Raw genomic sequence first — 25,568 nt, forward strand, 5'->3', positions numbered from 1 at the left:
CGTGAAAGTATAGGGGGTGGATCTCGGGCCACACATGGTCAAATACCTGTTGTCATCAGTATGAGAAGTAGGTCTTTTTTAGGATAAATCCAGACAACAGGTTCCCCTGCCTAAAGAGTGTCTCCAGCAGTTTGAATTAACAGGGCTTGATATCACCAAGATATTAATAATTTTGTGTTTTTATGGATCTCCCAGAGATAGTGTGGACACTGTTTTTCAATAAATTAACAGAATTTCTATATAAAGTCTCAAGTACAAAGCTCAGCACAATTCTGTGTGGGGACATTAAAATCAACATGAATATCATAAATGAATCCAGCAGCACCTTCATAAATATACTTCAAAGTTTTGGCCTCTCCCTATTGGTCAATAGTGCAACAAGGGTTGCTACAATGACTTCATCAGTAATTGACCATGTTGCCACAAATATGGGCAGGGAAAAATGTGATGTAGCTGTAAAAGATCTCGGATTATCAGACCATCTCTGTCAAACAACAACAGTAATATGAGACATGAAATCATCCCATAAACTACAAGCCTACAAATGACATCCATTGGAAATGAAAATAAAAGATTTTTCAAAGGAACTAGCAAAAAAAAAAACAAAAAAAAACGCTGGGATGAAGTGTATAGGGAAACCAATGTGAATAAGAATCCACATTATTTAAATTGAACTTTGAAAAGGCATTTCCAAAAGTATGCATGTCTGTATCAACGTCACACAAAAGTAGATGGATAACAGCAGGTACTAAGAAGTCCTCCCAAACAATTAAATACCTCACTTCCATGGAAAAGAGTCACAATGATCCATAGGAAGGTGCTGATAGCTGCAACAAAATCGTTTAATGACACAGTAATATATAATGCAGGGAATAAAAGCAAAGCAGTCTGGGATGTTATAGAAACGGGAACGGGAACAGGGAGAGGCAAAGAAAGACAGACAGAATAACATATTCCTAAGGGAGGAGGATAAGGTAATAAATAAGCCACAACACTTATCAAAGTATGTAAATGAGCATTTTTCAAGTATTTTAGGGAAGTTACGGCAAGAATTCCCCAAAACAAATATAACCCCTGTAAAAAATGTTGCACTAAATACAATGATGTTACTTCAAATCACAGATAATGAAGCCAGTAAAACTGTTGAAAAACTAAAAAGCCAGTAGGCTTTTATGAAGTATCAATGTGTGTACTAAAACAATGCATAGAGGTTGTACAAGGTCCCTTAACACACATAATAAATGAATCCTGTACACCAGGGACATTTCCACAGCAGTTAAAACAGGCAAGAGTTGTGCCTTTGTTTAAGAAAGGTAATGCAGAAAATTACAAGCTGTCACCATTCTCAAAAATAATAGAAGCAATTATGAAAAACAGATTAATGAATTACCTGAATAAATACAATCTTTTAAGTGAATCACAGTTTTGTTTGTGATGAGGCAAAAATACGGAGTCAGCTGTCGTAGAATGCACAAAAGTTGTATTTGATGCTCTTGATAAAGAAGAGTCTGTCAGAGGGTTCCTTTATGATCTTTCTAAGCCCTTTGATGCAGTCGACCACAAGATTCAATTAAATCAATTAGAAGCATCAGGAGAAAGAGTGGTAGCTAAGGACTGGTTTTGATCATACCTAGCAGATAGGGTACAAAGAATAGTGATAACACATACTTCAAATAGAGCTTAACATTTAGTAAAACACTTACCCGAACAAATGTAAGCACATTACACACATCCATGCCCGAGGCAGGATTTCAACCTGCGACCGTAGCAGTCGTGCGGTTCTGGACTGAACTGCTCGGCCGGCGAAAAATACATTAATATGGGGTTTCCGCAAGGTATCAAATGAGGACCAATAGTATTCCTGATGTACATCAATGACTTTCCCAGTAGTGTTACTCATGGTGAAAAAATTCTTTTCACTGATGACAGCAATATTATAGTCAGTGAGAAAACAAGAGAACTCCTCTAAGAGAAAGCAAATGAAACTCTCAAGGAAGTCTACAATTGATTGATTTTTATTGTTGTAGAGACCTCAGAGGCATTACAAAACAGAGAAACTTCTGGTACAAATTGATATTGCATAGTAAATTTAGCCAATTACAGACGTACTCATATATAGAAGCATGTAAAAACTGATCACAAAGTGTGGTCATACCATATTCTTTGCCACCCTTCAAAATTCATCCGTTTCATAAATGTTGAGTTCAAGAAGAAATTCTTTTACTTTTTTTTTATTGGAAGATCTGTGATATGTTGGGGTATGGCATTAAAAATTTTATGGGCTTGTATAAAGAGCACTTTTGTGTTTTTTTATAGTTACATCAGAAAGAAACTAGGTCTTGCTTGTTTCTTGTGTTATAATTATGCCGCATGTCATACTGTTGATACTTCTGATAGATTTCCTTGGTATGCATTACACACTATGGTATAAATATTGACAGCAGGGTCATAATCTGTAATTTTTTAAAGCTTGGTCTACAGTGAGCTCTGGGTGCCAAGCTACATATCAGTCTTATTGCCTTATTTTGTAGTTTGAAGACATTAGCTGCCTTGCTTTGATGTCCCCACAGTAAATGTGACTGTGGTTTCTTTTGCTTTAAGTACTGGCACATTTAGACAAAGACACAGCTTCCTTGGAGAAAATATTCCTTTGCTAATGCTGCTTCCCACCTTTTTGAATCAATTGAGATTCCTAGGAAATCAACAGCATTTGAGCTCTGCTCAAGTTCAGTGTTATTATTCCACGATACATACAGGTCTTGATTTTTTTTTTGACACAAAGGGAATTAGCTTTACACCAGTTTTCAACTTTGACAGTGCACTGGTCTGCTTAATATTTGACCTTCTGTGCTGTTTCTGCAGTTATACAGACTGCAAGATCATCTGCAAATAAGTAACTCCTAGCTAATGGCCCAACTATGTTACATGATAAGTCATTTATATAAATAATAAATAGAATTGGGCCAAGTACAGAACATGCCCACAAGTAAGTAATCTGATTCTGTACCATTAAAAACCACCTTCTGCACTCTATTACTTAGATAGGATTTTATCAATTCCCGAGCACTTCGTGTAAAGCCATAGAATTGCACTTTGTTCAATAAGATTTCATGAGACACAGTGTCAAAAGCTTTTCATAAATCACAGAGTTTATTATGAACCATGAGCTTGCTTTCTAGTTGCTTCACACACTGTGTTAAAAGTGATAAGGCAGATTTAACAGTTCCTAACCCTGATCTGAAGCCAAATTGTCTATCACTGAAGATATAGTTTCCTTCAAAGTATTTTACTACTTAATATAGCTTCTATCACTTTAGACAAGACTGGCACAATTGAAACAGGCCTAAAATTATCACAACTTTGGAGGCTGCCTTTTTTGTGTTTTCGAGTGACTTTACTGCCCTGGGGAATTGAGCCTCCAAAATACATGTATTTACTACATGTGTTATCAATTCTGGCAGCTGAACTGAATCACATTTAACATGGCTGAACATAAACCATAAACGTCATTACTAAAACTGTTCTTCATTTTCCTCAGTATATAGGTAACATCCTGTACCTTGACCAATTTAAAGCTAAATGTACTTTCAGGTTTTGTGGTGTTTCTCAGGCAGTATTTATGGTCAGTGACTATATTGTAAGTGCCAATCACCTTCTCAGTGAAGGATGTATTTAACTGTGCAGCATTCAGATTGCTGCCTTCAGCCTGTGAAGTCATTTTCCTGTTGCATTGACTGTTAATGATATTATTTTCTGATGTTAGTATTATATCTTCATACACCTAGCTTCCTTTAAGGCCTGTCTTAATCTTTCCTTTTTCACTGTGAGCATGTCTTTAAATACTTGAGAACCTGTACTTCTATACAGGCATAATATTGATCACACTCCCTCTTGATCTCCAACACCTTTTCACCCTTGACCTTATTTACTCTTAGTGCCTTTTTATTATTTGGTACGTTAATGGGAAACGACATCTTAGCATATACAGAAAGAGTAGATATGAGTTCTTCCACCTTTCTACCTATTGCATGTTCTCGATAAACTTGCAACCAATAACTTTTATCAATATTAGACTTAAACATATTTAGATTATCATAATTGACCACACATACACTCTTTCCTGCCATGTGCACTGAGTCAGTGGCCAGATACCCAGGTCTTAATTACGTCTGACTTCAGATGCACTAACTCATTTGATACAAATATATTGTCAATACATGTACCAGTACCTTTATAATGAAGCCTTGTTATTTCAGTGGTTGTAATATAAAGAACAAATGAATTTAATAAATTATTTGCATATGAGTTACAGATAGTGGACAACTGAAAATTCAAATTGAAATCTCCACAGACTGTCAGTATTGCCTCACGTGTTCCAATATTTCTACGGAATCCAAACTGACCTTCCCCAAGGTCGGCTTCAACTAGTTTTTCCATTTGTCTGTAAAGAATTCACATTAGTATTTTGCAGCAGTGACTTATTAAACTGATAGTTTGGTAATTTTCTCATCTGTCAACGCTTGCTCTCTTTGGGATTGGAATTATTATACTCTTCTTGAGGTCTGAGGGTATTCCGCCTGTCTCACCAGATGGTAGAGTTTTGTCAGGACTGGCTCTCCCAAGGCCGTCAGTAGTTCTAATGTAATGTTGTCTACTCCTGGGGCCTTGGTTCGACTCAGGTCTTTCAGTGCTCTGTCAAACTCTTCACATAGTATCATATCTCCCACTTCATTTTCATCTACGTTCTCTTCCATTTCCATAATATTGGCCTTGTATAGACCCTCTATATACTCCTTCCACCTTTCTGCTTTCCCTTCTTTGCTTAGAACTGGGTTTCCATCTGAGCTCTTGATGTTCATACAAGTGGTTCTCTTTTCTTCAAAGGTCTCTCAAATTTTCCTGTACGCAGTATCTATCTTACCCCTAGTGAGATCAGCCCCTACAGCCTTACATTTGTCCTCTAGCCATCTTGCACTTCCTGACAATCACATTTTTGAGACGTTTGTATTCCTTTTTGCCTGCATTTTTATGTTTTTTCCTTTCATCAATTAAATTCAATATTTCTTCTGTTACCCAACGGTTTCTACTAGACCTCTTCTTTTTACATATTTGATCTTCTGCTGCCTTTACTGTTTCATCCCTCAATGCTACCCATTCTTCTTCTACTGTATTTCCTTCCCCCATTGGTTCCCTTATGCTCTCCCTGAAACTCTGTACCACCTCTGCTTCTTTCAGTTTATCCAGGTCCCATCTCCTTAAATTCCCACCTTTTTGCAGTTTCTTCAGTTTTAATCTACAGGTCCTAACCAATAGATTGTGGTCAGAGTCCACATCTGCCCCTGGAAATGTTTCCTTTCCTCCGTACCGAATTCCATTCACCCATGACTATTAAATTTTCGTCTCCCTTCACTACCTGAATAATTTCTTTTACCTCATCATACATTTTATCAATTTCTTCATCATGTGCAGAGCTAGTTGGCATATAAACTTGTACTACTGTAGTAGCGTTCACTATGCTGTTTGTAGTAGCTTACCCGCATTCCTATTCATTATTAAACCTACTCCTGCATTACCCCTATTTGATTTTGTGTTTATAACCCTGTATTCAACTCACCAAAGTCTTGTTCCTCTTGCCACCGAACTTTACTAATTCTCACTATATCTAACTTTAACCTATCCATTTCTCTTTTTAAATTTTCTTACATACCTGCCCGATTAAGGGATCTGACATTACACGCTGCGATCCGTAGAATGCCAGTTTTCTTTCTCCTGATAACGACATCCTCGAGTAGGCCCCTCCTGGAGATTATAATGGGGGACTATTTTACCCAAGAAGACACCATCATTTAACCATACAGTAAAGCTGCATGCCCTCAGGAAAAGTTATGGCTGTAGTTTCCCCTTGCTTTCAACTGTTTGCAGTACCAGCACAGCAGGGCCATTTTGATTAGTGTTTCAAGACCAGATCATTCAATCATCCAGACTGTTGCTCCTGCAACTACTGAAAAGGCTGCTGCCCCTCTTCAGGAACCACATGTTTGTCGGGCCTCTCAACAGATACCCCTCCATTGTGGTTGCTCCTACAGTACGGCTATCTGTATCGCTGAGGCACGCAAGCCTCCACACCAATGGCAAGGTCCATGTTTCTTGGGGTGGGGGGGTGTACTTTTCATTAATAATCCAAATTATTAGCATTGATATTGTTGTGTCTTAACGTATTATTATAATACATTATTAATGTTAGTGTTATTATTATTTTGTTTTCTGTGTAATATTGTTCCTGGTCATGTGTAAGTTAGCACCTGAAGCATCTAATCTAGTCGGGGTAAATAAGCCATAAATAAATAAGTTTGGGAATTTTGTTGCAAAAACTACAACAGTTAACTGATAAAATTTGTCAAAGTGTCTTCACTCTGAATGCTGTCTGATTTTGTTATCTGTATGTCAACTGCTTTGTGTTCATCAGAGTATCTCAGACTACCATGTAGGCTAAAAACCACCATGTGCACCCCGCAAGTACTTACCGAACTGAGTAGCTGCTTCCTTTGTGTAGTGTACCCTGACCTGTCTAGGAGAGTCCTACAATTATCCACCCAATAATGGAGGTCCAGCCAAGACTGTCAGACTCAACAAAGCCTCTGGCCGAGATTGTCCACTCGGCTCCAGACCTTGGGACCCCAGTCAACTCTGGAAACTGTGCTGCAAATCGTGAGCTGTTCTTGCACTCGATATGAGAGGCCAGCAGCCTCCACCAGTCATCTGAATGAACTGAGGATGACCTCGGAACCCTCGCAAAAGGCACTGTCAGAACTGATGCCACTCCTCGGAGATGACTGCACCCTGCAAGCTCGATAGCCACAGGCAAAGATGCCCCATCTCGGATGAGGCTCCCTGACAGACCTACTGAGTGCATATTGGCTATCTTTCTGGCTCTGAACACTATTTCCCTAATGTGTCCAACACTTGTGAACCCCTCCTCCAGTGAGCTCGCTCAGATGCCGTCGGAGGAGTGACTCACAGACGAGTGGGCGTGGCCGGACAGCCAGCCTCCACATGCCTAACCTAGTAGTGTAGTTAGTCGTTCAAGAGAAATGACGACTGTGCTACACACTACTTGAATTTCCACTTTAAAGTTAGAAAAATGTGAGACTACACCTCTTAAATACAAGAAAACTCATGGAATTTAAGAATTAATCTATGAAGAAAACAGAAAAATCTAAAGACATAACTAGCTGTTGTCCACATCTGGAACCAGTGTGTAACTCAGCTTTACTTGTTTCTTGTCAAGACAAGATTTAAAAAAGATTGTGCTCTGGGTTGATCTATATTTATTTTTGTCGTTATGAAATTTTGAACTTTATTTATAAGCCAGTCAGTGCCCCATTGTGAATTTACGGAAAAGCTGAATAATGCAGCAATACTGAGCATTAGCTGAAGTTTAGATATATTAGGAACCTGTGCATACTGTCAGTCTTTTAGCCTCCCTCTCTTAGAGAGTCTTTGTACATATGATGGACTACAAGCACACTTTTATAACAACAGCTTAATAATCATATATTTTACTCTTCCATAAAAACAACAATCAGTACTTTTCAGCCATGACTAGAACCCCCCCAAAAAAAGATATATGCGAAGAGGCATCGGACGTCTCAACAGTGATGACTGACAACTGTGTCATCCTCAGCTAACCAAATTAATTGGAGGGGCACGTGGTCAGCACACCTCTGTCCCGGACCTTGCCAGTTTTTGGCAACGGCGATGCTACTTCTCAGTCGAGTAGCTCCTCAGTTGGCCTTACAAGGGCTGCGTGCACCCTTATTGAACCTTGCCCACACAGCACAGTACAGAGAGCTTCACTCACAATGTTTCATCGAGATGTGCCTCGGTTAAAATCACACGTGGTTTCTTACAGGGCTCAGAATTTTGCTGCCAAGCTGGATAACAGACATGTCTAATCCCACAACCATAGTTTTTTATTACAGTCCCAATGTATTTGACTAAATTGCTCGCTAACAAATGAATACTTCTCTTACAGGCTTTGTGAAAATTGGCTACATCTTTCAACAGAACTTGCCCACTTCATCATAGCTTGATGTGAGGAGTAAGAATATTGTGGTCAAAATTTTGTGTTTGCTTCCAATAACAGTATGCTATTAATCACTTAACTTAAACCATATGCTAGTACATTTGTATGTCATCCTGATACCAAGTTCCCACCATATATTTCATTCCCTTGAGAATCAGCTAGCAAATCTCCTTACACTCTATTCGTGCATGGTACGACGTATGACCAGCTGTCTGCTATCCTGAATGGACTCTTCCAAACTGTGACCAACAACCACCTAAACTGACTCGTGTGATGGAATGGGGCATTTACACAACATTTTAAAATATTTCACATTCCAAGCTAAAATTTCAATTGAAACAGGAACTTTCTTTCTGTGGCCATAAAATGATGTAGACCTAACTATGAAGCTATTATATTCGTTACAGGACAACTTTTCAACACTGTCATACAACATACACAAGTTCTTGTGAGTTCATAGTAGAGGTCCACCTTGAGCCGTGCAATTAATTACGAATGAAGCACGGTATTGATATTAAATGTCTGAGTGATAGTCAGTTTAGAGAGTAATTTAAAACAGATTTGTACAATAGCTGGGAATAAGGGGATCTGGCTGAGCTCGTCTGGAAAGCGGCGGTGAGGGGAAACTTTCACTGTGGCAGCCTGGCCCAGTAAGTGTCTTTGTGATCCCTAATGGCACCACCGTGCAGATGGACAAGAGTCAAGACATTCTGCATTGTTCACTCACACAAATATTTTACGTGTTGGAGTGAGAAGTAATGTTTGTGAAAGATGCAATTGACTGCCAAATGCAGAAAATCTGGCTTTGGGATGTGTGCCAGAGATTGCTGTCTTACAGGTGAACTCCCAGCTAGGCCTTTTAAATGCCACCAAACACATAACTCTTACAAAAATTTTGTTTAGGGATTTAAGACCTTTGGACAGTGGTTCATCTTGATGTTTTTCAGAGTGACAGAGAGCTAAAAGGAAGCTGCCTCACTGACACGGGAGAGAGATACGAATAGTGAGGCATGACTTTTTCCAAGGGGTATAGCAGAAATGGAAGCAATGGTTGCCCGAGTAAAACATAGCCCAGGGAAGGGGAGTTGTGCTCTCTGAGTAGCATTTTTCCCAGTCAGAGCTTGGAAGATCCAGAGCACAGCCAGTAAAATTAAGCACATATTGAAAAATTTGGCAATTTGAGGTTTCTCTCCTCACAGTTGCTACACTGATGTGTAAGGAGACTTGTCAAATATTTGGCCAGCCAGAGAAGTGGTCTGCTGCTACTGAATGGTATCAAGGGAACTTCAAGTCATCTTGTAAATACAATCTCAGAGATTCATTCGGAATATTTGTATTGCAAAGTCGTTAACACTCTGCTTCTAAAATCCACAAAAAGTGTGACAAATTACCTCCAATAACTTATTAGTTTCAGTAGTTCTATTCTGTGCTCATAAACCAACTAATCACAATACATGTTCCACAGTCGTAAAACACTCCTTCCCACCCAAACACACAACCTCTCAAAGCTTCCAGAATGAAATTTTCTCTCTGCAGTAAAGTGTACACAGATTTAAAACTATGTGCTGTACTGAGACTCTATCTCAGTACCTTTGCCTTCTGTGGGAAAGTGCTCTACCAACTGAGCCACCTAAGCATGACTCATGACCCATCCTCACAGCTTTACTTCCTCCAGTACCTCATCTCCTACCATCCAAACTTCAGAGAAGCTGTCCTGCAATGCTGGAAGAAAGGATATAGCAAAGACATGGCTTGTCACAGCGTGGGGGATGTTTACAGAATGAAATTTTCACTCTGCAGTGGAATGTGTGCTGATGTGAAACTTCCTGGCAGAATAAAACTGAGACTCAAACTCAGATCCTTTGCCTTTAGCAGGCAAGTGCTCTCAAAGCTTGTCACAGTTTGGAGCTACCATGTACACAAAGCCATTGCTGCTCATTTTGGCTAACAATAAAAGACAAGCTGCTCCATTACACTGAGTCCAATACATTATTGATAGAGTAGTTTGTATTAGGAAACCTGCAATAAAGTTCTATGCATGCACACGGATTAGCATTTTACTTAAGTGTCAGTGTACACCATTTTCCCAAAACTGCGAAAAAGAGAATAATGTATCATGTAATAAAATGTACTGTAGCCTGTTTGATGCATCAGTCCATTTGTCACAAGCAACTGGAGTTGAGTAAAATAGTGTTAAAAGCAGAATAAGTACTAAGTGTGAAATGGTATATTGAAACTTACTTAACATACTTGTAGACAGAGTGTCAGGGACACAGATTATTAATAACAACTTTTTCATTTATGGTCTTGTGCTGGTATGAACTACCAATTTTCTTTTGGTTCCAGCTGTATGGAATTGAATTCTCACAAGCTTTTTGTTGAGTACTCGTAAACCGATGTCAGATGGTAGCTGACTCTCATACCAAACACGACCTCATCCACAGCCATGTTGCCAGCACTATCATGAAGATGGCTGCAGTATAATTGGATAAATAAGATGATCTACTCACCACACTGGTGGCAGCAGAAACTATATGCAAAGGATATAGAAATGTGGAAGCTTTCAGAGCCAATGGCTCTTCCTTCTAGCAGAAGATTTGAAGGGAAAGAAAGAAGACTGGCAAGACTTAAGAAAGGGAGAGAGTTATAGAAAAGTTGCCCAAAACCATAGGTCAGAGGAGACTTACCAGACAGGGTGAGAAGGAAAGACTGATCCTTGGTGCCTGCGCTGGATGAGATTTGAAAACCTGAGAGCTTAACGATGGAAGACGCGGTAATCAGCAAGACACAATTTCCTGGAAAAAAAACGTCATTTGGAGTCAATATGAGGTGAAAGCTAACTGCATTGTACATGATAGGCATATATGGGGAGGGGGAAGATGGTGGAGATATGTGTGTGTGGGGGGGGATAGACGGACTGCAAAATGAAAGGGGAGCAAAGAAAAGGAATAGTTACTGAGAATAAATTCTGACAACACTATGATGCAATTTTACTTTTTTAAGCTGATGTTTCTCATTGATTGTGTAAACAAAACAAACGGATCACATACTTTTGGACATATAAATACAGACTGATTATTGGCTCCAGTGTCCAAGGTTGTTGAATAAGTCAGTTTGCAGTCTGCTTGTTTCTATTAAATCATTGTCCACCCACGTTAGCTGAGTGGTGAGTGTGACATACTGTCGATCTTAAGGGCCTGCATTTGATCCCCAGCTGGATAAGAGATTTTCTCCACTCAGGGACTGGGTGTTGTGTTGTCCAGATAATCACCTATTCATCCCCATCCAAGCACAATTCGCCAAAGTGGTGTGAAATTAATTAGTTTGTTTATTTTCATTCGTTTTAGAAAAACATCTGTCTGTCTCTGATTTGATTGTCTTGGCCATGGTTTCTAAATCTGCCTCTACTTGTGTGACACGCCTCGTGATGTCATCATGAGGGGTAACGCACTTTCCTACTTTTGTCATCATGTGCTACTTAAAGGTTTGACATTGATTTCATTATGTTTTGCTAAAACTGTTAGTTTTGAAAACTAGGTGGCCATTTGAGTGATCCTTTTGTTCAAGTCAGTACCAATTTTGGTTAATTTAGCGTCATTACTGTCAAGTTTTTTCTTTATTTCCTGAAATTTTTCCGTAAACAGTTTCTCATTGTTCTGTAAACTTGTATTCATCTGCTGAAATTGTTGCATGACTGCACTGATAAATTGTGAGAAATTTACTGTTTGAACATTATCTGCTCCCGGTAAATCGTGAGAATTTACTGCTTGTGATCCACTTTCCATATCTTGCAACTCTATGTTGCTGTCGGTTCCTACGGCTAGATTATTTAGGTTCTGTATTTCATTTACTGTTTCACTTGTTTGAGCAAGTGTAATTTAATTCTATGCTGCTTCATTGGATACGGAACTTGCAGTAGGCAAACTGTTTATGTTATCCATTCTGTGAGTCATGACCGTATCAATAGTAATAAGATTTTTTTTTTTTAACTCGTCTCTACAATGTTTAGCTTGTATGTAATGTTATTCAAACAATGCATAGAGTTGATCTATTATTGACAATGTCTCTACACGCCATGTTGTCTCCACTGAGCTGTGTATCGGCCATTTTGCAGTAATTGTTGTCGTACTTTGAAAAAAACAAAAAATATACACTCAGCAGTAAAAATCACTTTTTAACTTTAGCAAAACTTTGCTATATATCGTGAGTTAATGAAAGATTGTGCCAACAAACAGCCCAAGATGCTATGGGGCAATGTATCACAGGATGGCATTTGGCACCTTTATGTGTCAGAATATACACCTGCATTGCCATCAGAGAGTGGTATGCATTGTAGTGATGTGACAGGACACCCTTCACTGTGACACATGTTCCATTTGACCTGAATTACAGCGATGTCACATCGTATGACAAAAATGACCATTTCCTTGAGGGTGTTGCAGTTTCTTCTTTCAGCAGAGCAAAAAGGTATGCATTTCATTGTAACCTTTCTAGTTTAGTAAATAAATCACCTTCCTTGACAAGGATCTCAATATCTGTTTATTGTTGTTACTAAGTATATACTACAGGTCAAAATTATTCGATCACCTATGAAAAAAGCTGTGCACTTTATTTTAATAGACAACTACACTCTTCAAACTAAATAGGCTAACAATACAAATATTTTCTCTCTCTCTGTCATTAAGTACCCTTCGTGCTAAGAACAGCTGCGCAGACTGTTGGCATTATGGAGATAATATTTTTGCAGAGATTACAGTCCCATGCATCTGTAATCCATAGATTTTCAACATTAGATGATGCCAGTTCTCTGATCTCTCTGCCATGTTCATCCCAGTGGGTGAGGTGGAGCAGTGGTTAGCACACTGGACTTGCATTCGGGAGGACAACGGTTCAAACCCATGTCCAGCCATCTTGATTTAGGTTTTCTGTGATATCCCTAAATCGCTTCAGGCCAATGCTGTGATGGTTCTTGTGAAAGGGCAGAGTGGACTTCCCTCCCCATCCTTCCCTAATCCAAGCTTGTGCTCCGTCTCTAATAACCTTGTTTTCAATGGGACATTAGTGTTTAATCTCCCTTCCTCAAGTTCATCCCGTAAGTATTCGATGGGATTTAAGTGAGGCGGCTGACTTCACCAGACCATATTCTTCAGTTTCCCAAATTTCTTTCCTCTATTGACTTACTATTGGCACAATTTAGAAGTCTGTCTGAGATCAACCCACAACTAATATGCCTCTTGGCAGATTGAAGTGAATTGTTGATCAGTACTGACTTCATACGTTCTCCACGATGTCAATGAGTAAACATTCAGTGAAGGCTTACAAATTTAAAACTCGATTAATCCTTGGACCATTGCAATCAATTCAACTTCTCTCTATCCATCCATGTAAGTCATGGTCACACAAATGGCATTGCTCTGCTGAGACAAAGGTTGGAGCTTCTCACATATTGTTTACTTTATTATTAATTATAGGTGCAGGAGGATTCTTCACATTTACTCTGTACACATAGGAACTAATCTTTGCTTTACAGTGTTACTCAGGGTCTTCCAGATTGTCAAACACTTGAGCTGGCACCAGAGCAATGTATACACTACTGTAGGCTTGGTTAGGCCAAAATTTGTTACTATTGCCTTGCTAGAATAGCCTTTGTGATGCAGAGCTACAATTACAGCACTTTTTTCAATTCCGACCTCCTCCTTCCATCTTATTAGGATGCAATACAGCATGAACTTGAACAAGTATAGAAACTCACTTCTAGGTACACACAGTGTACAAAGGCAGCAAAAGAAATGAGACCTATTTAAATGGAACCCTCTTAGGTAAAGTCCACCAGTGTTGTGGAGACTCACCAGCACCTCTCTGGGTGAAGAATGAGCTTAGTTTTTGCATGTTTTACTATCAAAACAGGTTTATGGTGCAATACTCAAAGTTAAATCCCTGTGTTAACGCAAATCAATAGCTGTGACTGAAAACTTTTCTTCACTTTAGCATCTAAAATTCGCAGACAATGTGTGTGATCATCTGGACCACAGCCCTTGGACACCCAAAAAGATCAAAATGCATCTGACAGCAAGCCATCCGAGTCATTGGCACATCTCAAGGGCCCAAGTAGCATGTACGTGGTTTTATAGTGATCCCAACATAAACTGCTTCCAAACCTCAGAAATGGAATTCTGTGATTGAAATTCAACCTTTGTAAGAGATTAGAATGTATGCCACTTACTACTAGCACAGACATACTGCTATTTTAAGTGTTCTCTCTGTCAAGGTAACTGTAACTGAATTGGCAGAGAAGTGACTAAACACAGGAATGATATTGAGTTGCTACAACAAAATCAGGGATCTTCTCTTTATAACAGTATCTAATTTTGTAATATGTTTCTGCTGTTGAATCGTGTTCCATCTTCAAAATTTGAATTCAGAATATTTTCATGTGCTTTTGGAAGGTGTGAAATGTCACAACTCGTATCCCTAGAAGTGTTGGTATTATAATTGCCAGCTCAGAGACATGGTTATTCATTACAAATGATGGGGGAAAAAGCCTCCAATTGAATACAAAGCTGATATATAAATGAGTGAGTGAACGTACAATTGCTCATTGGATTACACTGTGTCTGTTATTGTCATATTTCCAATTCTTAATTTTCTGCATTCAGTTACAGTTATCATTGTACAGCTTGCTACATTGAAGCATGGAAATCACCCCAAGACAGTGAAGATCACATGGAACATGGAATGAGTATCTGAACTGAAATGATTCCAAGCAAGCTACCCTGGGAATTGATTAATACTAAAAGTGTGTACTGCTTGGAGTATCTGACAAATTGTGCAGGGTCAGAAACACATACATTTTACAGAAAAAGTACAAGATGTGGTGAACATTCTGTCTGCAGTCTGGTATAGTGAACTGCTATGGGTGAAACAGAGTACAGTACTGCTCAAAGTAGAGGTGCTAGTTCTTGGAGTGCATTTACAGTAACCAGGATGAAATGTTTGTCGCTTTGCTTGCCTGTGTGAGAAGGACTGTTGCTAAAGAAAAAATCCATTTTATTTTGCCAAATGTGTTTAAAAGTAAAAAATAATATATATATTGACTGAATTATAAAGGTAACTAATGATAATGGTGTTTCAGACATTCCAGACTACATCTTGGGTACAGTTACAAGAATTATCAGGTGCTGTGAAAAATGGTATTGGCTGCTAAACATTTAAATGTAATGCTGTGGTAATTTAGGATCAAGAAAGTGCCTTGAAAAAGATGTTTATGTCTCCTTTTTCGTATATTTTTTAAGTTGAAGTGACTGTACATCATGTGGCAATAGCTGAAACAAATTGGCAACAAATTTAAATGAAATGTATACCATTTTTACGGTTCATATAGAAGATAACATGTTTAATAAACAATGCTGTTTTTAACAATAGTATAATGAATACTATGCCTTATCTTACGATAACATTAGAATAATATTTAAATACCTAAATTTGGGAGTTGTTATAGCCAGTAGTGTCTGCAACACATCAAACAGAGCTTTTCGTTAGCTACCATTGTATGTTCCAGCACCATGTTAACAAGCCTGCCACTCCTATCATACTTTATGTACACCCTATATAAAGTCCAGGAACACTTTCAAGTAATTACTGCACAAGAACTAAACATTGTACAGATATCATACATATTGCAATTTGAAGCGAAACTGTAAAAAAAACTTCCAAACAAACGGGGCACTGCTTCATCATGTGGTAGAGGCAGTACATACACCAGATCTTTAATGCGTCCCCACAGAAAAAAGTCACATGGAGTGAGATGTGGTGATTGGGGAACCACTTAGTGAAACACCTGTCCTCTTCTGTAGCAAGGCCGATCCATCGATGCAGCAGCTCTGTGTTCAGACACCCACAAACTTCACGATGAAAATGGGTTGGAGCTCCATCCTGCTGAAAAATGAATGAAGGGTCCAGTTGCATTTGAGGTATCAGCCATTGCTGCAACACATCCAAGTAGGAATATCCAGTAACAGTGCTCTCAGTGAAGAAGAATTGCCTGTACTGTTTTTGGTACGACAAGGCACAAAAAACATTTACTTTTGGGGACTCATGCTCAAATTCAATGCATTCGTGTGGATGCTTTGTACCCCCAGATATGACAATTATGCCTGTTCACTTTCCCATTAGTGTGAAAAGTGGCTTCCCTGCTAAATATTATGTAATCAAAGCCATTACCATCCCCATTCAGTTTTTGCAACTCTGAACAAAACTCAAAGAGAAGCGTTTTGTCATCATCATTGAGTTCCTGCACTAGCTCCAGTTTGAATGATTTCATTGACACCTTCTGTAGCAGGACTTTTCACTATGTCATTGGAGCTATTTTGAGATCATGGGATGCACGACGCACAGATTTTCTCGGACTCCTTATAGATGACTCTCGTATGCACTCCTCATTCACTTCACTCACACTGGGACGTCTGCTTCTCTTTCCCGGGCACAAGCAACCCATCATAACAAATTTGTTGTGCCAGTGGTAAATGGCCTTCCTTGTTGGTGGCTCCTTACCACACTAGTTTTTGTTGGACGCCAACACACCACGTTTGTGACTTTTGGTGACTATCCTCAAGTTACGAAACTACACTGTGGTGGTATACATTAAAAAAAAACTTTCAGTGTCTCTTTGAAATGACACATGTATGATAGGTGCACAGTGTTTGGTTCTTGTGCAATAAATAATTGAAAGTGTTTGTGGTCTTTATGTACGCCTCATATTTTTTTATACATGGCAAAATCATGATATTCTCAACATTAGAAATGTTCATAATGTAACCATATGCATAAATTAATTTGCAAATGAATGTAAAATGACTCATTCCTCATCATTATGATCCATAGAACATGTATCCTACTAACTAAATTGGATTAGATGATGATGCATCACTATTAAATCATTTGCCTGTATTCTCTCTGTCGCCAAAAAGTGTACTATTAAGGGAGATAAGACTATTAGTTTGTTCTTTCAGTTGTCACTTGAAACTGAAAATAACATTGATATGAATGATCATCAAAAAGAAAAGAAACTTTATGGTTCCATGGACTTTTACAAGTCTCAACCAACTATGCAGTATACATGTAGACTGAAGAGATGAATGAAAATTTGAACCCAGATCCTCTGCTCACTGGGCAGATGCACGAACCACTACACCACCCTGGCACAGTGGCTCTGCACTGTTTGCCCCAGCATGCCTCCCTCCTCAGTCCAAATTCCAGTTCACAACTAAGTCCACTTATTTCCCCAAAACACAAAGAGCACCACAGAGGATGTCAAACTGTCATGGAATAGCACCTCAGTTTTGAATGAAATGGGGATTCCTCTCTGGAACCATATAGTTTCATTTAATGAAAGCAGCTATACCTGGGTCTCAGGCAGGACCTCCTGTTTAGTTTGATTCTGAGGTACTATTCGAATACTGTTGGACATGTTCCACACCCAGGAGGATACCCTCTTTTGTGGGTCTGTGGAATAAATAATTAATGTAATCTAGTCTGAGATCCCCTCCTCTTGTGGCAGTTAATTGTATATCACTGGAGCAACAAGGCATTGTGACTGAAAAGGACACACCATTCCCATTTTCTGGAATGGTTGCAAGGCAAATGCACTTACTTGCAGGCCTTTATTATGGATAACAATCTGTTGAAGCATTAAAGAACACAGTTAACATTTCTGAATTGTGACACACTTTATAGACCAGAATTGTCTTCTCTAGGTCTCAACATGAATTTGAAGAAGGGTAATTGCCTGAAACTTTACTGATAAAGGCAAAATAGTTCTCTTAATTCACCTCAAAAGCACGATAACCGACCTCGATATCAGATGGAGCAATAAATGAAATATTCGAAAGTGTCGTTCATTGGTTCTCAATAAATGGTCTAGCACATCGTTTACAAAGAAAAGGCATCTTATTCAGTTTTGTACAAGGAAAGACAAATCATCACTAATAATGAAGCATTACGGAAAAGAAATATGTGAAGACTGATTGTTAAAAATACTTGGGGGTACATAGTGATGAGAACAAGAATTATAAAACTGAGTGCAGCAACATTTGCTCTAAATTTGATTGCCATAAGTGGCAATGACATCACTAGAAAATTTAACTTCCTTCTTTCATTGATGTCATATTTAGAATGGGGGCCTCTGACCCCTCCCCCTCCCCCTCCCCATCCCCCTAAACACACGCACAGTGCCTATCCTCAAACTTCACATAGATAAAGAAATTAGGTAGCCTCACAACACATACACTCTTACAAAGTTTGTTTTGAAGGATCAGCACAATTTGAAAATAATACTAGCATTCATAAATACAATACTAGGAGGAAAACAGTGGGACTTAATCTTGTTGTAGCACAGAAAGAAGCATATCATGCAGCCATAAAAATATTTGACAACCTCCCTTTAATTAACAAGGTGCTGGCTGATAATGAAAGTTGACAAGTGCTATTCCATAGATGAATTTCTGAGAAGGAAACAACAGGTTACCCACGAGCACTGATGTGCTGCTTCCTGGACTTGGGTAGGCGCGCCGGCCCCGGACTGAATCAGCCCAGCAGGTTAACAACGAGGGACGGCATGCCTGAATGTGGTTTTTAGGCAGTTTTCCACATCCCACATGGTAAATACTGGGCTGGTCCCCATGTACCACCTCAGTTACACAACTTACAGACATCTGAAAGACATTCGCACTATTTCATGGCTTACACTAGACGCAGACAGCTAGGGTACATTACTTCTGTCCTGGGGGGTACATGATGGTGACAAGAAGGGCATCTGGCAACAACACTCTGTGACACTAACATTGCCAACTCTATAGTAACAGGGTCAACCCCGTGTTGAAGCGGGGCAAAGGCCCAAGCAAATTATGAGAAGGTGACATCCAAAAATGAACATATCTACTAAATGCAATTTATCACAGTCAACATGAAACTTATTTTGGGCATACATAAGAATGAAAATAGCATACTGCAGTGTGAATGCCTTTTACTTTTAGGCCAAAAGGCAGTTCATATCTGTAAATCAAATCTACAATGAAAATATTCCTTTAAAAAGCACATTTAAATATGGACATGTTCTCATTACATGAACCATGAGCGATTTTCAAAACTAAAAATCTTCTTCTTTCTTTCAAAATAACTTACCTCTTATTGTATAATGCTTGTTATACCATATCATTTCACACATTTTTATAGTGTAGTATGTGATACCATAGAAAAAACTGTAAAGTGGCCACTATAGTACTAATATTCGTTTTCAATATTTTATTCAAATTTCAGGTTTATTACTTAAAATGTTTCAGATCACCATGCCAGAATAAAATGACGTAACTGTGGCATTAACTATCTTTAGAAGTATTCTTTGACGTAAGTGTTACATGCAAAAAAGAATAATTTTCTTAACAGTCACAAGCAACATGGAAATATCATCGGTGATGGTTGTGTTCCAACTTAAGTACTAGTGATTTTGGCAGGCTTCTTAAAAAATAGTTTACTGTAAACCATCAACATCTTTTTTCCTATTATCTTAGACTGGATGGCTGAAAAGTACTTGGGCTTTTGTCCAAGGAAAGGGTTTTGTAGTGGTTCATCTGCTCTTTTACATCTAGTTGGGACTTCTAGAATGCATTTGTCTCAACATCAGTATGAGTGTTTCCCATAGCTTTGTACTTGTGTATGGAAATGCATTTTATTTCACATATTTAATGTGAAATCCCTATCTAAGGACCTACAAGATGTACATCGGCGAGCAAGGTTTCTTAGCTGAGTCACTGATTGTAGATCTCATTGTATTCCTCTTTTGTTACAATTGTTGGCCTTTTTCTTAGAAGTTTTCCTATTCTATCAAAAGTGGAGTCAGTGCATAAGTAACTGTGTCCTTTTAATAACAATAAAAAGTAGTGCTATGCAACATATTATGAGGGAGCACGGAAGCACAAACAGTTGCTCTGCATTAGAGAAACAGTGTGACTGGAATGGAAATCACTCGACTGGATGTAATGGATTAGTTATCCTTCACACAAAATGTGTATGTGGACACAAATGTATTTTCCTAGGCTTGTATCTTGGCAAATGTTTGATTTCACTTAAATTGTATGATTATCTAGGTTCTGCTTATCCTGTTTGTTTTGTTCCATTCTGTGTCTCATTTATTTTAAATTCCTGACATGTTTGCTTTTGTGTGTAAGCTCCTCATATAAAATTTTGTTGAGGATTAAGGCAGCAACAAAGTTCAGTAAATAGTCAGCATGAACTAATTCTGTGCAATGGGAACCCCAGAAAAGCAGATGATAAAAGCTCTCAGTTTACAATTGCCTTCCTCATCTTCCAGAAAACACGCTACTTTTGATTTTTGGGTCATGACAAATGTTGACCATCCTGATGAGATCAGTCTCATTGACTGGGTGCACATTTGTCAAACATGGATTTCATGAGCTGGGGACTTGTTAACACGAACAGTCGATTGCTACTCTAAGCTCTGGACATACTTTTGCCTACCATCCAATGACACAGTAATGGAACATTGTACGTCATAGTGCAAGGGATTTTGATCTTATTGGCTGAACTGTGAACATTGTAGGAGAAAAATAATTTTGAAAATGCACCATTTGTCAATAAGGGTTGAGGGGAGTGAAACAATCATTACTGAGTAACTGCTATGGAATATGCTGTACTGGGGCAAGCAGGGTTCTGTTTGGGTGGGCCCCAAATAGGCTTGTGATTATCTCACTGTATAAATTTCCAGAGGGTTATTGGTTGACCCTACCACCCCATCAGCAAACAAACATTTAACAGTAAAAATGTGATAGTAACACAGTATCAGGAGAATTATTAAATAATGTTGCACTAGTTACAGAACACAGATTTGAACCGTTGCCTCATGACTCACACACATGAATGTATCTTCTTCTGCTTCTACACAATGAGCACTGATCCAAAGGAATTGCTGAAGAAATGGTCTTGGATGGTTATTGATTCATTCAAGAGACATACTTGAGGTATAGGGACTTCTGAAATTAAGTTACGCAACAGGCACGGCACCCTTTCAGAAGAGTGGGCATGTTACCAATTTCCTGAGAGACAATTCTGCTGCAGTACGGACAACAGGTTCATCACATTGTGGGAGTGAAATGGCTCTCCAAAGTTGAGGTACAAGGAACAGTAAGTTTCTTGTTAGCCAAACATACAAATTCGCCATGGAATTCTTGCAGTGTATGGTGCAATGCAATGTAGCATCCAGTCGTAGTGAAACAGTGCCAACAATTTGATGAAGACCATTCAGTCTTTCCAGCAAGCTCAGTGGATATTTGACAGGAAAGAGATTTTCCATCAAAGAGGAAATTCACACAGCAATCCTCAAATTGTTCCATGACTGAGGCACACGTTTATATTTTCAAGAAACTGAACAGTTTGTGGGATGTTACAATTGTTGTTTACAGGTTTTAGTGACTGTAGTGAAAAGTAGTATCTGCATCACTTTGAATTGTATTGCAGCATACAGTAAAAGTTACTCAGTCTGCCATAGTAGCAGGTAACTTTCTGTCTGAAGTCTCATAGTTTCCTGCTGCTTTCACACCTTTCTTTGACAATCATCAGATGTCAGGTTACTCCTGGATGCATCAGTGAATGGAATCCTACTCTGCTGACTGAGTACCCATTCTGTGTTTTCCCATACCCAACTCCACAGACCAATGCTTTGGGGGAGGGATGCTAGTGCTATCTGAGGCCACATTGATAATGTGGAGACTTGGATTCTGTCTTGACCATAGTTGCCTGATATCCCAGATATCTGGTTGGAAACCCAACTCCCAACTGTACTTTGTTGGGATAGATAAAATTCCTGGTTACATAAAAATGGACAACATTATATAAAATGATGTGGTCTTCACTTCAAATTGCTCATTACCAATTTCTAATGAGGGGCAGTCTTGTATGAGTTACTGACTTAAACTCCTCCTCTTATTAACAGCGCTAAGTGGCCATACTTGACTAAATAGCCATTGTTTTCGAGTAGTGCATCAGAGGTCAATCGTGACAGTGCTTTGTAATTCTCTGCTGAAAAAATTGAATAGGGTTGTGCAGTTTCCTTCCCCTGTGGCAGCCTTAGTCGTCATGATGATCTTATCAAAACATTCGAAAGAGAAATTGTGACGAAGGAAGCTGGGATAATTTTTTAATTTTTACTTCCCCCTTGTTTTGCAATATGCCTCCTTCAAATTTGTTTCTTCACTTTCAACTAATTACCATTAACATATGTGAATTGTAATCTGCATTTTCATAAAAAAGAAAGGCAGCCCCCTCAGGTTGAATTTTGTCTGTGTAATTGATTTTCTAATTTATATTGAGTATTCCTAGTTAGTATCTTTTATTATAGGGCAAAATCAGTCATTTTTATGTAACTTTAATTCCGATGTGGACTTATAAACAAATATAAATGGGAAGTTGTGCACTGCCCATACATAACTGTGTATTATTGGGAGGATGTGAAAAGTGAAAGTAGAAGACTGTGAAACGCAAGTGTGCATCTGTCGGCTACATCATTTACAGTAGACAGTACTGCACACCCCTATGTTTTCAGCCAGTATGTAGACACCGAGGACAACAAAGGAACAAAGTAGGCAAACCACAACAAAATGGCAGTTTACTTGCAGCACAGTCTAAACTATGTTGAAAAATGATTTGACTTTGAAGAAAGTGTCTACAGGACTTTCAAACCATTTTCACTGACAGTGAAACAGAGCTCAGTTTCAGAATATCTAGAAGTTATTTCTTGCAGATGGGGATTTGATGTTTGAAGAATGTGTGCAGTTAAAGAACTTTCTCAAGGATGAAGACAAGAACTTTTCAAGCTGAAATCAGATTAGTGGAAGGAATTTTTTTTCATTGTTATGAAAACTATGACAACTTCTTAAAACTTTTCCGTTTTGTTTCAGATGATGGTGAACACTTGGTGAGCTGAGAGGAACCTTTTCCCAGCAGCAACATTAGAAGCTGAAATAATAATAATAATAATGAAGATGGTTTAGTGATTTACATGTCTCCAGTTTTATTGAGGAAGAAGAGAAGATTCTATGAAGGAGATTGAAAAGTGAGCAAAAATCTCAATAAAGTAAAAAAACATTGAATTGTAGCCTGTGTGTGTTTAGTCTTGGTTTTTAAAAAATATCCCGATTTAGTTCAGAAAAAACTTGGTGTCTGGTCTGTACTAATACAGCTGCCTTCTAAATGGACAGTGCACAGCTCTTTTGCAATTTCTTGTGGGTGCCTATGAGCCACAACTCTTATGCTCTAAACAGGTTGTCGACTCCAGGCTACCACTGGAAGATGGTTTGTCTCATAGTAGTGGTTCTCTGTTTGAATGATGTCACTGTGGTGTATGACAAATTGACAGGCAACTTATCATGCTGCTATACACTCACAATGTAGATAAGCCTGAAATGATCCTTCAGAGCATGTTTACAGACAACACGGTTGAAGATTTTAATGATTCTGTCTCACAGAGACTTCTGTTCAATAGTAGATTATGATAAATATTCTGGCCAACAAAGTATCTGATTCCATTAAATTTTCAGCTATGTTTTTTCAATAATTGCAAATCTGCTGTTCAAAAATGGAAGCCTTTTGGATTGATATTTTGTTTGAAATTTCTTTCTGTTTCTTTGATGTTTGAGATTATAAATTTCATGTGTTTCAAATTATTTGGTTATGAAAATGCCTCATAGCACTTCTGTGTCAAATAGAAACTGTTATAATTTTTCATAACCACTAGAACAGTTCCTGAAGTTAATATTGTAAAAATGTACCTTTGATGCTTTGCACCCGTGAGTTGAGTTGTGCTATCGTTGTTAACTTTCTCAATAGTTTTAGTGAGGTTACTGAATGAGAGTAGTTGTCTTGGACTTGATGTCACATGGAACCAAGTGCAGTTTTACCTGTTGGACTGAGTAATGTGAACTCAGTGTATATCATGAACTGTAATTTGCTTTTATACTTCTGCAACTTTGAAATCAGTGACTCTTTTTTAGCCAGTTGCCAAAGCTTTAGAAATGTGGTTTAGCTGTTGATTACATTTGGAGAATTGGGCTTATCAAAAGCTACAATGTTGTTTCATCAGCAAGTCAAGATATTAACTGAAACTATATGACCTAGAGCCCACATGAATTGTACTTCTAAATATATTTGGATGGTGAGCTGAGCAACAAAATACTTCAAATCATGTCGATGATTGTTGATACTGTTTTCTAGGTTATGCAACAAATGTCATTGGAACTCTATCCTACAGTGTCATATCCCAACATTACACTTCAGACAGTTCTGACAAACAAGTGTTACATCGTTTCAATATTTTCTTGTTGTTTGGAGTGAGTAACGGGACTCTTATAATACACAGGAAGAGAGAAGAAATAAAGCTCTTGATATCAGAGGCAGGAAGGGTCTTGGAAGATAAATTGAATGGAATGGAAGGGATAAAAATCAGAAATTTTTGACATTCCAACCTGGAATTTCCGTTGGTTGTTTTAAAAATGCTAAAATTCCACCAACCGACATATTGCCCCCTGCCAGTGGTGTGGTGTGATGTGATGCAACATGGAGGGGCAGCTGGTCAGCACACCTCTGTCCTAGGATTGAATGGGTAGTGTGTTAAAGAGCAGTTCTAAGATGAACGTAAGACAAGAATAATGGAATGTAGTCAAGTTCAATCAGGAGATGCGGAATGAATAACGAGGGATGATCAGCAAGTTTGCATTTGAAAGCTGTACGAGGAGGGGTGAAAAAGCTTCTACCCTAACAAATAAAGAGTGAAAGAAATTCCATAATATAAATTTATTTGTATATATAATACCTGTGTACACCAATACACTTGGAGGCATGCTCAGATAACTTCTACAAACCATTCAAAGAAAAGATCTTTGATTTCAATTGCAACAAAGCATCAGTCACTGCATCATCATCATCCTTTGAGGTATTATTTTTCGCTTTGGGAAAAGGAAAAAGTCTGACACAGTCAGATCTGGAGAATATGGCAGGTGACACGTTCCACATCATTACGAAAGAATCGTGTTCATGATCCATGGAACAACTAATATAACTAACTAGAATTGGAAGTTTTTCATTGTCCATTATACGAGGTTTGTCCAGAAAATATGTATAAAGGTTGAATAATGTCTTTATGTTACAGGTTGCAGTCACCATCAGGTGAGACTACTGCTGTAATCAATCAAATCAATGCTCAGTTCGAGTCAGAGCACTCAGCATGAAGGTGGGAGTGTGCAGCAGATTGTGTTCTTAAAGACCGTGGATTGACAGAATGATTGCTGACAAGCTGTCAACCCTCAAAACAATTGTTCACAAAAACTTGAAATGAAGAAATTGTACCGAAGCTCTTGACACCAGAACAGAAAGCAAAGAGGGTTGAGTGCTGTAGGGATTGGTTGGAAGCAGAGGAACG

The sequence above is a fragment of the Schistocerca gregaria genome, chromosome 6, assembly GCF_023897955.1.
Source record: "Schistocerca gregaria isolate iqSchGreg1 chromosome 6, iqSchGreg1.2, whole genome shotgun sequence".
Lineage (NCBI taxonomy): Eukaryota > Metazoa > Arthropoda > Insecta > Orthoptera > Acrididae > Schistocerca > Schistocerca gregaria.